Source organism: Ovis aries, chromosome 1, assembly GCF_016772045.2.
Source record: "Ovis aries strain OAR_USU_Benz2616 breed Rambouillet chromosome 1, ARS-UI_Ramb_v3.0, whole genome shotgun sequence".
Classification (NCBI taxonomy): Eukaryota; Metazoa; Chordata; class Mammalia; order Artiodactyla; family Bovidae; genus Ovis; species Ovis aries.
In genome coordinates, this window is record NC_056054.1 from 93,401,864 (window position 1) to 93,414,900 (window position 13,037).

General features: G+C 40.8%; 1 protein-coding gene across 4 annotated transcripts in view; it reads left to right on the plus strand.

The window, feature by feature from the left end:
- MAB21L3 (mab-21 like 3) overlaps nucleotides 1-13,037 on the plus strand; it is a 94,231-nt gene that overhangs the window by 8,041 nt on the left and 73,153 nt on the right. The window lies entirely within an intron of this gene.

Below are 13,037 nucleotides of genomic sequence, written 5' to 3' on the forward strand. Positions count from 1 at the left end.
AAAGAGTGAGCTTTCTGTGGTCTTAGGATTGAAAAGTCCTAAGGATAGAGAAAAGATAAAGCTGTCCCCAGCTTCTAGTAGAGGTGGAAAGAGTGGCAGAAACATGACCCAGAAAAGTAAGAAACTCACCCTTCAGAAGACACTGGCTGAAAGGTTGTTGCCCTTCCTGGGGCAAATAGTTGACTGACATCATGGAGGGAACAAAGGGTGGTGCCTCTAAGCAGCCTGGATAGCCCTGGGGAACTCACTGAGCTCTTCAGCAGAGAGACACTGCCGTGCCGTGGCTGCTGGAACGAAATACTGCGGACTGCGTGGCTTAACAATGAAATTTATCTTCTCATGGTCCTAGAGGTTAGAAGGCCAAGATCGAGGCGTCAACAGGTTTGATTTACCTTGAGGGCTGTCCTTGGTTTGCAGGTGGCCGCTTTCTCACTCTGTCCTCACATGGCCTTTCCTTTGGTCACGTGCATCCTTGGTGTTTCTCCCTCTTTTCATAAGGCCACTAGTCAGATTGGATTAAGACCTGCTCAAATGGCTTCATTTTAATTTCATTACCTCTTTAAAGGCCCTCATTCAAAATATAGTCACATTCTGAGATACTAGGGATTAGGAATTCAGCATAGGCGTTTTGGGGAGAAGTCTGTCGGAGAAGGCAATGGCACCCCACTCCAGTCCTCTTGCCTGGAAACTCCCATGGATGGAGGAGCCTGATGGGCTGCAGTCCATGGGGTCACTAAGAGTTGACACGACCGAGCAACTTCACTTTCACTTTTCACTTTCATGCATTGGAGAAGGAAATGGCAACCCACCCCAGTGTTCTTGCCTGGAGAATCCCAGGGATGGGGGAGCCTGGTGGGCTGCTGTCTATGGGGCCACACAGATTTGGACATGACTGAAGCGACTTAGCAGCAGCAGCAGCAATGAAGTCCATAGTAAGAGGAGACAGTAAACTCTATCATTTGAGGGGGGCAGTGAAGAAGGGGAAAGCCTACCAAAAAAAAAAAAAAAAAGACTTGTAATTGTCTAGGCAACTAAAGAACATCTAAGTAGAGTCAAAAGAGCTGAGACCTCTGGGGGTAGTTGGGAACTTTATCCCTACTTATCTTTCTCCCACAGCAGCAGCAGGAGACAGCAACAGTGGTCATGGTAGGAAAAATGCTAATACTCCTGGAGAAACCAGGGTTAGCAACTTATCCAATCAGCCAGAGATCATTAGAGCACTCAAGAGACAGCTGAGAGGTAAAAGACAGTCTCAAACATCAGAGAGCACAAAATCCCATTAAGGTAGAAGTAAGGCCATGTGGAAAGTTCCTAAATTCAGAGAAATGATCCAAGCACTTTACCAAAGTTTTTGTTTTGTTTGTGAGATCTCTGTGTGTCCAACCCTGGGCAAGGAACTGGGAATTCACTGAGAGCCAAGCAGAGATGGTTCCCGACTGCTTGTGGCTCCCACTCTAGAGTGGGTAACAGACGTGCTCTGTGTCCACATATGTACGTGCTCTGCGTACACATTCCATCTCAAACTCTGATAAGAGCTCTGAAAGCAAAGGACAGTGGGATAGGATTGAACGTGACAGAGGGAACGCATTCTGATCCAACTGGAAGGAGTCCTGAGGAACTGATGCGTAAGTTGAGCTCTTAAAGATAAGGAAGAGTTAGCCAGGCAGAGGATCAGAGGAGCATTCTTCCAACAAGGAACACTGAAGAAAGCTTGGGAGGGAAAAAAAAGTAAAAGTTTTTTTCTGATTATATAAACAATGACAATTTTTCATTATTCATTCATTGATCATTTCTGGTTGTACTGGTACAGGTGCACACAAGCTGTACAGGGGCTTTCTCTAGTTGCAGAGAACGGGGGCTACTCTTCCTTGTGGTGTGCAGGCGTCTCATTGCGGTGGCTTCTCTAGGTGCACGTGGGCTTCACTTGTCGTGGCTTGCGGGTTCTGGAGTGTGGTCTCAGTAGCTGTGGCATAGGGGCTTGGTTGCTTCCCAGATGAGGGATCCAACCCGTGTCCCCTGATTAGCAGGCAGATTTCTAGCCACTGTACCACCGGGGAAATCCCATGAAAATTTTTTTTACATTTAGAAAAAATTTTTTTAACCCAGGGATCTCTAAAAACTTACCTGAAATTTCACTTCCTTGAGATAATTCCTATGAGAATATATGCTGTTTCATATGGTGAAGAGCAGCTATAAGCTTCTTTTCCTTTTTTTAACTTCTTCCTATCTTCCCTCTGCTTCCTCTCTCTGTCTCCCACTTATGAACCATTTGTACCCCATTTCTTAGCTAATGTGCATCTATTTCTATATTTTTTTCATGTTAACATATGTGCACCTTTCCCAGGTGTTACTCTATGTTATATACGTGCAGTGTGTGCTCATTCATGGTGTGCTCCTTGTGACCCCATGGACTGGAGCCCGCCAGGCTCCTTTGTCCATGGGATTCTCCCGGCAAGAATACTGGAGTGGGCTGCCATGCCCTTCTCCAGGGGATCTGCCCAATCCAGGGATCAAACCTGGGTCCCCTGCATTGCAGGCAGATTCCTTACCGACTGAGCTATGAGGAAGTCCTAGTGCTTACTTTATCTCCTAGTTATTAAAAATCATCTCAGGTCTCCAACATAGTTTGGAATATGACCTGTCCCAGAAAGTAAGCCAGAAGTATAGAGAGACAATCCACTTAGACCCTCTCTGGTACATTTGAATTTGTTAGGAGTATCCTTTCTTTACCTGGCCTTGACCATCCCCCCGTCTGACTGCATCAGGGCTGGGTTTGCTCACCCTACCTGTACATTCAGTAAATAAGGAATGTAGACAGAAAGACACTCAGTCTCCCACCTTCCTCTTCCCTGACCCTTGTCCTGTCTCCCCATATCCTACAACAGAGTCAGGAATCAGATGGAATCAGGGTCAACGCTTCCTAGATTTTGTGGACCTGAGAGCAGAAGTCAAATATATCCTCAGCGCTCTCCAAGGCATGAGTGACTTCATCAGGTGCCTTTTCCCCAGGAAAACCAAAGACACAGAGAAGAGAGCAGTCCTGTGAGGGAGAGAGGCAGCAAACACAACTGAAGGACAGTTAGTTTTAAGCTGGACCATTTAGATGGCCCAGTGGAGGATGGGCAGCAATTTTCACTCTCTGAAACAAATTTCATCAAATATATACCTATTTCAATGTCTTCCCTGGTGGCTCAGATGGTAAAGCATCTGCCTACAATGCGGGAGACCTGGGTTCAATCCCTGGGTGGGGAAGATCCCCTGGAGAAGGAAATGGCAACCCACTCCAGTACTCTTGCGTGGAAAATCCCATGGACAGAGGAGCCTGGTAGGCTACAGTCCATGGGGTCACAGAGAGTCGGACACAATAAGCGACTTCACTTTCACTTTCACACATTATATAACTTCTCTTGCATCATCAACAGTAGGGTTAGAACCTGAGAGTGTACCCTCCTGTCTACTCTCTACTGTAGCCAAGGTCTTGGGTTACAAAGTCCTAAGTTTAAGCCCCAAAGCAGCACAGAGCAAAAGGCACCAGTTCTGGGGTCAGAAAATATGTGTTCTCATGCCACTTCCCAAGTGTGGAAACTTAGACAAGTCAATTACACTCTATGAACTTCAGTTTACCAATCTAAATACAGGTAAAACTTAGGCTTGCTGAGGTTGGTTATGTTACTAAAAAATTAGTATGTTATATTTACATATATACACATGTACCTCGTTAATGCTAAAGTTCTCTTCAGATATTGTTATTATTCATTTTTCTTAAGGATAAAGGTTTAAGCTGGGAGTGTTTTTTCTTGGCAGAAAGTTAACTCTTTCAAAGAGACAGTAAACTCTGAAGTTTGGCACTTTCACTATTAGTCCCTTAAAAAATGACTTCAGATGCTGTTTTCTGTAAGAAAATAGTGCATAGTGAATAAAAGTCAGTGGGGTAAAATTTTGAGTCTGTGTATGTTATATCCTGATAAAATGCAAAAGAACAGTAAAATGCCTCAGTTTCTTCAACCCTCTCCAAAAAGAATCTGACCAAGTACACGCTTAGTCACTATGTCATGTCTGACTCTTTGCCTGCCAGGCTCCTCTGTCCACAAGATTTTCCAGGCAAGAATACTGGAGTGAGTTGCCATCTCCTCCTCTAGGGGGGTTTCCTGACCTGGGGATCAAACCTGTGTCTCCTGCACCTCCTGCTTTAGCAGGCAGACTCTTTACCACTGAGCCACCTGGGAAGGCCATCTGACTAAGTGTGCTCAGATGTACACGCGTGTCCGACCCTTTGCGACCCCATGGACTGTATGTAGCCCACCAGGCTCCTCTGTCCATGGAGTTTTCTAGGCAAGAATACTGGAGTGGGTTGCCATTTCCTTCTCCAATCTGACTAAGAGTCAGATTCTAATTGGCACTAGGTTCTGTTGTGACGTTGGTGGGGCAGGGAGTTGGCGGGGGGCGAGGCAGGGGGTTGCGTAGCCCTGAATCCAGGTCTATGAAGAGACTAGAGGGACTGAATGGAAGATTTAATGTGGGAGGTGAAGGGTAGAAGTTTAAAGATGACTTTAAACTTGGGATGATGATGATGGCTTCTTTTTCTGATCTCCATAAAACTGGACAAAGAGCAGATTTTGGAGAAACATCAAGAATTTAGTGTGAAAAAAATGAAAATAATTATAAAGAAATATGATTATATAAAAGTCCGTGGCAATAAACTTGAAAACTTAGAGGAAATGGATGATTTTTGACTCAAACATAAACTATTAACATTGACCCTAGAAGAGGTTAAAAAAAAATTAAGCATATCAATAGCCTCGGGAGATGTTAAAAAATAGATTTCTCACTTTGAAAAGGATCAAGCCAAAATGCTTTGGCTGCTGAGTTGTATCTAAGCTTTGAAGAAAAGACATTTCTTACATTATTTAAACCATACCATACTCTCAAAAAAATATAAATGAATTGCAGCATTGTTTGTTTCCAGGTAGAAACCTCAAAACAAAGGGAATGCCCAACAGAAGTGGAGTAAATTATGACATGATTCTCTAACTGTTTAAACAGTGAATTCTGTCTTTAGCAGTAAACATGGCAGGGTAAGGGGATGGGAATACCCACTCTGTATTGTTAGACAGTGAGATGCAGAGGAAGTGTATATAATATTATCTTATTCACTCATCAAGCCACAGAACTTTGTGAGGGGTGCTTCTTCCCAGAAGATTTTTTCACACAGATATGGTCAGCTCACCAAGCACTGGCCTTGGAGGACTGAGTGTACCCAAAGGGGCCACCCTTTCTGCTTTGCACAGTGGTGGTGAAGCAGCTAGAATCAGCCCTGAGTGTGGTGACATCAGTGAATCAGACACAACCTATGCCTGCAAGGCTACAGATGGACAGAGATGGATAACACCATAGCGCAAAATAAATCACTCTAAAGAACAGTTTCTATCTTATCAGTGCATGTTCACAATCCTTCAAAGGCTCTCCATTGCCTACAAAGAAAAACCAAAATACCTTAGGCTTGAATTCAGCATCTTGTGTAATCTCTTCAAACTAATCAGGCACCTGTCAGGTGTGCTGCTTCGACCACAGTTCCTGGCTACTTCTCTATGCCTGTTCCCAGCGGTTATCCCTGGCTTAGGATACCCCTCCCATCTACCTCCCACTCCTCACCTCCTCGGTGTACACTAAGCCTTCCTTCCCATGCTTCTCTACAGCAGTTCCGGTCTGGGCCAGCTGGGATTTGACCCTTCAGTACAGGGCTGGTGATACCACTCCTTATCCTATGGCCTCCACTCTCTAACTTTACCTAAGAGAGAAGCCTATGGAATCTATAGGATTTTGCATTTGTGGCAGCCAGCATAGGACTTGTACAAAGCAAGAGGGCAATGAGTTTGGGCATATCGTCCGAAGATTCTTTTAAAATTTCCCAGTGTACTTGCAGATGTTATATGTTTGCCCTTGAAATTGTGTAGCTACCTTGAAAAGTTAGATGTGTACTGCAGAATGATTTATGGATCATTATGGCAGTTCTCTTACTGCCTCTGACCTACGTCTATTTTTGTTTCTTTTTTTGATTATTTATTTCCTGCCTCAGCATGATACAACTGATAAAGAAAGTCAACATAGAAGTGTATACTTTATAGTTGAGTGATAGTATTTTCCTACTTTTTAACATTTATAAGATTGATGTTTTCTAATTATGCAAAACAATGTTAGCAAAACTGGAAAGCAAATATAAAAAGAAGCACCAAGAAGTGAGTTCATTTTGTTTTTAAATACCATTTGTATTATTTTTACCTTTTTTCTGATTATAAATAGCATATGCTCATTGTAGTAAATGTATACAAACCAATTCACCAAAAGAAATAAGCTTGTAATTGTTCCACCATCCCAAAATGACAATCATTAATTTTATTGCCTATTTTCTCCACTTTCTCCTTCTTTGGCATGTTCTTAAATATTTATTGTTGCTATTTAGTTGCTAAGTTGTGTCCGATTCTTGGCAACCCCGTGGATTGCAGCATGCCAGGCTTCTCTGTCCTCCATTATCGCCCAGAGTTTGCTCAAACTCATGTCCATTGAGTTGTTGATGCTAGCTAACCATCTCATCTTCTGTTCCCCTCTTCTCCTTTTGCCTTCAATCTTTCTTAGCATCAGAGTCTTTTCCAATGGGTTGGCTCTTTGCATCAGGTGGCCAAAGTATTGGAGCTTCAGCTTCAGCATCAGTCCTTCCAATGAATATTCAGGGTTGATTTTCTTTAGGATTTGGTTTGATCTCCTTTAAATTCTTTAAAATGTTATCTGTTTATTAAAATGTATTTTCAGAAAGGCCACTATCCAAAGCGGTAATAGCATATTTACATATCCAGAATGACCTGCCTGATCTTTCACCCATAATATTAGACTTAATTATTTAAGTCTGACTTGTTAGCCATCTTTTTTAAAATTTTAAATTATTATTAGTATTTTAATAATTAGCAGTATTTGAACTCTAATAATGAGAATTCAAAATAACACCATTGGATGTCTGGTCTCTGGTTCCACATGTAGAGCTTAGAAGTTGCCATTTGATCTTCCTCACAACAGTACAAAAGGCTGAACAGACTGAAAAGTCAACAACTCTTCTTGGATTTGTAAGAGAGGAGGTAACACAAGGTAGCCACTGTCTCCAAAATTGAAGAGACAGACAAGCAAATACAGGGAGACACGAAGCAGAGATCTGGATGTAGAAACCACCAGGAAACCAGTACCAAGGTAGAGAGGCCTGCACTGTAACCGATGGATTGCTGGAAGCTCAGTGCAGAAAACTCCAGGGACTTGGTCATGGGGGGCAGCCACGGTTTTGTGAGATTTGCCTCTAGGTTCTCCACCAGATCCTCACAGTAAATATCAGGAGGGAGAAAAAAGCCTGTGTGCTTCCTGCAAGGGAGAAGAAACAAACCATTTTTAAAAACACCAGATCAACGTCTTCTTCTTAGCAAGGCCTATCCTCAGCAGAAACTGGTCAACAAAAACCTAGTCTGCTGCTATATTGTCAGGCCTGGGAGAAGGGAAGTACCCAACTCTAGTTAGTCATACCCTCTAGCCTTCTACAAGGGAGAAGGAGAATAGCCAACCCCAGCTCACTCAGCCATCCTGTCCCAATTCAGGAGAGAGGAAAAAAAGGAAGGCTGAGAAGCACTAGTGAGGTTTATGGTCAAAAGCACAGGCTTGCTAAAAGACTGATCTTTTAGTCATAGGACTGGGCTTCTCAGGTGGCACTAGTGGTTAAGAACCCACCTGCCAATGTAGGAGACTCAGGTTCCATCCCTGAGTTGGGAAGATCTCTTGGAGGAGAGCATGGCAACCCACTCTAGTATTCTTGCCTGGAGATTTCCACGGGTAGAGGAGCCTGGAGGACTACCTCGCAGTCCATAGTGTCGCAAAGAGTCAGACATGACTGAAGTGACTTAGCATAGCACAGCACAATCATAGGACCATAGAATTGCCCCCTCCCTGTCCGCTGACCACATTACGTGGGGCAGTGGTGAAGAATCCACCTGCCAATGCAGGAGATGCAAGAGACAGGGGTTCAATTTACATCAGTTCCTTACACCCAGTACATTATGACTGATAAGGAAAAATGACATGAAAAAGCATAAGACAAGACAAGAAACAGTTTGAATCAGACATGGCAGAGATGTTGGAATTTTCAGATAGGGAATTTAAAACAACAATGATTAATATTCTAAGGGAGTTCCCTGGTGGTCTAGTGGCTAAGACACCAGGCTCCCAATGCAGGGAACCTGGACTCGATTGCTGGTCAGGGAACTAGATCCCATTTGCTGCGACTAAGACTGACACAGCCAAATATATAAATAAATATTTTTAAAATATGCTAAGGTTCTATTGGATTAAATAGCATCTAATAACAGATAGGTAATGTAAGCAGAATGATGGAAATCCTTAAAAAAAAGAGAGAGATGGAAAAAAACACAGAAACAGGAATGCAAATGCCTTTAATGGACTTATTAGTAGAATGGACATGACTGAGAGAAAAAAATCACTGAGCTAGAGGCTGTTTCAATAGAACCCTCCAAAACTGAAAAATAAAGACAACAAGAACTGTAAAAAACAAATACTTAAGGGCTGTGGGAAAGCTACAAGTACACATAATGAATAGATCAGAAGGAAAAGATAAACAATAAATATTTGAAACAATAATGACTGGGAATTCCCCCTCAATAAATTGTAGATACCACACCACAGATGAGGAAGCTCAGAGAATACCAAGCATAATAAGCGCCATGAAAACCACACTGAGGCATATCATATTCGAATTATGGAAAATCAAGGAAAAGGAAAACATATCTAAAGAAAATACACCCACCTGTAAGGAAACATGGAGGAGGACATGGCAACCCACTCCAGGATTCTTGCCTGGAGAATCCCCATGGACAGAGGAGCCTGGCGGGCTACAGTTCATGGGGTCACAAAGAGTCAGACATGACTGAGCAACTAAGTGCGCATAAGGAAACAAGAGAAAAGAATTATGGCTGGTTTCTTAGAAATGATGCAAGTAATAAAAGGGTGGTGAGAAATATTTAAAGTGTTGCGAGAATAAAAACCACCAATATAGTATTCTGTACCCTATGAAATTATTCTTCAGAAATGAAAGAGAAAGAAAGACTTTCTTGGACAGATTAAAAATTGAGAGAATATGCTGCCATTAGATTTGCCTTGTAAGAAATGTTGAAGTTCTCTAGAGTAGGAAAATAAGTCAGAAAATTGCACCTTTATAAAGAAGAGCATTGTAGAAGGAATATATGAAGTAAAATAAAAAAATTATTTTTTAATTAATTGATCAAACAAAAGTTTGTTCAACATAATAATGGCAAGAATGAATTTGATTATGTATATTTCTGTATATTATATATGTGCATCTAACTATAATAAATGTATATATACACACATTTATGTTTGCTTATATATAAATAAAATTAATGATAACAATGATACAAGGGCTGTAAGGAGTAAGAGGAAGGAATTAGGATTATTTTGTTATTATAAGGTACTCACACCATCTGTGAAGTGGTATAGTGTTCTTTGAGAATAGACTTGAGTTAGTTATATATTGCAAACTCTAGATCAACCACTAAAATTAAAAAAAGAATAAGTTAACTGACATTCTAAGAAAGGATAGAAAGTGATATCATATAAAATGCTCAGTTAAAACACCCAAAGGCAGAAAAAAGAGTGGAAGACAAAACAGCCACAAAGAATGAGAGCAACAAAGAGAAAACTGTCACAAACACGATAGATGTAATCCAACTATATCAATAACCACTTTGAATGTCAATTGTCTAAGTTCATCAATTAAAAGCCACAGATTGTCAGAGTGGATCAGAAACTAAGGCCCAAGGCCCAACTATATGTTATCTATAAGAAACATACTTTCAGTTTAAAGATAAAAGGTAAATAAGTGGAGAAAATACTCCATGAAAAGCAAAAGTGAAAGTCGCTCAGTCACATCCAACTCTTTGTGACCCCATGGACTATACAGTCCATGGAATTCTCCAGGCCAAAATACTGGAGTGGGTAGCCTTTCCCTTCTCCAGGGGATCTTCCCAACCCAGAGATTGAACCCAGGTCTCCCACATTGCAGGCAGATTCTTTGTCAACTGGGAAGCCATGCTAACTCATAGAAAGAAAGCACAGGTAATTATATAAATTTCAGACAGGGCAGACTTCAAAGCAAGGAATGTTACCAAGGATAAAGAAGGACATTGCATCACGATAAAGGAGTCAATACTCCAAGAAAACAGAGCAATTTTTAACATGTATGCACCTAACAACATAGTATCAAACTACATGAGGCAAAAACCAATAGGATTGCAAGGAGAAATAGATGACACCATTATCATAGTTGAAGACATCAATAACCCTCTATCAGAAATGAACAGACCCAGCAAACCGAAAATCAGTAAAGACATAGTTAAACTCAACAGCACCATCAATACAAGATATAATTACCAGAAGAGGGAAGTGAAGGGGGTAAAATAGATGAAGGGAATTAAGAGTTACAAACCTCCAGTTATATAATAAGTTACAGGGAAATATCAAAAACCTCAGATATGCAGATGACACCAGCCTTATGGCAGAAAGCAAAGAACTAAAGAGCATCCTGATGACAGTGAAAGAGATAAAGTTGGCTTAAAACTCAACATTCAGAAAACCAAGATCATGGCATCCAGTCCCAAAACTTCATGGCAAATAGATGAGGAGACAATGGAAACAGTGAAAGACTTTATTTGGGGGGGGGGGCTCCCGAATCACTGCAGATGGTGACTGCAGCCATGAAATTAAAGGATGCTTGCTCCTTGGAAGAAAAACTATGACCAACCTAGACAGCATATTGAAAAGCAGAGACATTACTTTGCCAACAAAGGTCCATTTAGTCAAGGCTGTGGTTTTTCTAGTAGTCGTGTGTGAATGTGAGAGTTGGACTATAAAGAAAGCTGAGCACCGAAGAATTGATGCTTTTGAACTGTGGTGTTGGAGAAGACTCTTGAGAGTCCCTTGGACTGCAAGGAGATCCAACCAGTCCATCCTAAAGGAAATCAGTCCTGAATATTCTTTGGAAGGACTGAAGCTAAAACTGAAACTCCAGTACTTTGGCCACCTGATGCAGAGAACTGACTCACTTAGAAAAGACCCTGATGCTGGGAAAGATTGAAGGTGGGAGGAGAAGGGAGCAACAGAGGATGAGATGGTTGGATGGCATCACCGACACGATGGACATGAGTTTGAGTAGGCTCCAGGAGTTGGTGATGGACAGGGAAGCCTGGCGTGCTGCAATCCATGGGGTCACAAAGAGTTGGACACGACTGAGCAATTGAACCAAACTGAGCTGAACAGGGATGTACTATTCAACATCAAGAATATGGTCAACATTATATTATTTGGGGATAGATGGTTGCTAGACTTTTCATGATGATCATTTCACAAAGTGTGCAAATGTTCAATCATTATATAGTAAACCTGAAACTAACAATATTATATATCAACTATTTTAATAAAAACAACTATCTAATAAAAATAGTAAATATAATTGATATCTATAGACAACAACAGCAGAATACACATTATTTTTAAACTTAGATGGAACATTCACCTAGAACACATTCTGCATCATAAAGCAAATTTAAAAAGAACAGAAACTACAATATCTGCTGTCAAACCATAATGGAATTAAACTCAATATCAATAACAGAAGGATAACGAAAATCCCCAAATGCATGGAGATTAAATAGCACACTTCTAAATAATACACTGGTCAAAGAAATACCAGGAGAAATTTTAAAATATTTTGAACTAAATGAAAATAAAAACACAATCTATCAAAATTTGTGAGATGCAGTGAAAGCAGTATTTAGAGGGAATTTTATGGCTTTGAATGGATATATTAAAAAATAAGAAAGATCTAAAATCAGTAATCTAAGTTTTCATCTTAAGAACCTAGGGGAAAAAAATCCAAAGTCCACTGAAGAAAGCAAAAAGAATTAGAGCAGAAATAGAGAGAACAAGATGGCGGAGGAGTAGGTGGGTGTGGAGTACATCTCTCTCCACAGATACATCAGGAATACACCTTCAGACACAGAAGTGCATGCAGAACACCAGCTGAGAGTGGACAGGAGCACCTGACAAGTAGAAGAGAATATATAGAACCACGCAAAACTCTAGATCAAGCCCTGAGCCTTTGGACTGGGAGCACTGATTCCAAGACCCTAGACTCCCAGAGAACTAAACCTAAAGAGTATCAGATAGTGAGAACTCACACAAAGGAAATTGCTCAAATGCAAGACCTGGCATCATCCAAACACCAGTATTACCCTGTGCAGGATGCCTCATCTAAACAACAAACAAAACCAAAATACAAACCCAAGCATCAGCAGACAGGATTACCACCTCAGTCAGCCTTGCCCATCAGAGGAAAAACAAAGAAATGAATAAAAACTCAGCCCAAATCTCACCCTATATGAAGCTTACACAAACCATTGGACCAACCTTAGGAGGATGGAAACCAAAAGGAAGAAAGAATTTAACCTTGATGCCTGGGAAAAGCAGACCTCAAACACAGTAAATTTAAAAAATAATGAAAAGGCAGAGAAATACTACACAAATGAAGGAGCAAACTAGGAACACAGAAGTCCAAATAAATGAAGAGGAAATGGGCAAACTACCCAAAAATGAATTCAGAATAATGATAGTAAAATTGATCAAAAACCTTGAAAACAAAATGGAGAAAATGCAAGAATCAATTCACAAAGACCTAGAAAAATTAAAGAATAAACATACAGAGACAAACAACACAATTACTGAAATTAAAAATACTCTGGAAGGAATCAATAGCAGATTATCTGAAGCAGAGGAACAAATCAGATAAAATAGTGGAAATAACTTCTGAAAAGGAGAATAAAGTAAAAAGAAGGAAAAGAACTGAGGATAGTCTCAGAGACCTTGGGGACAATATCAAATGCACCAAAATTCAAATTATAGGGGTCCCAGAAGAAGAG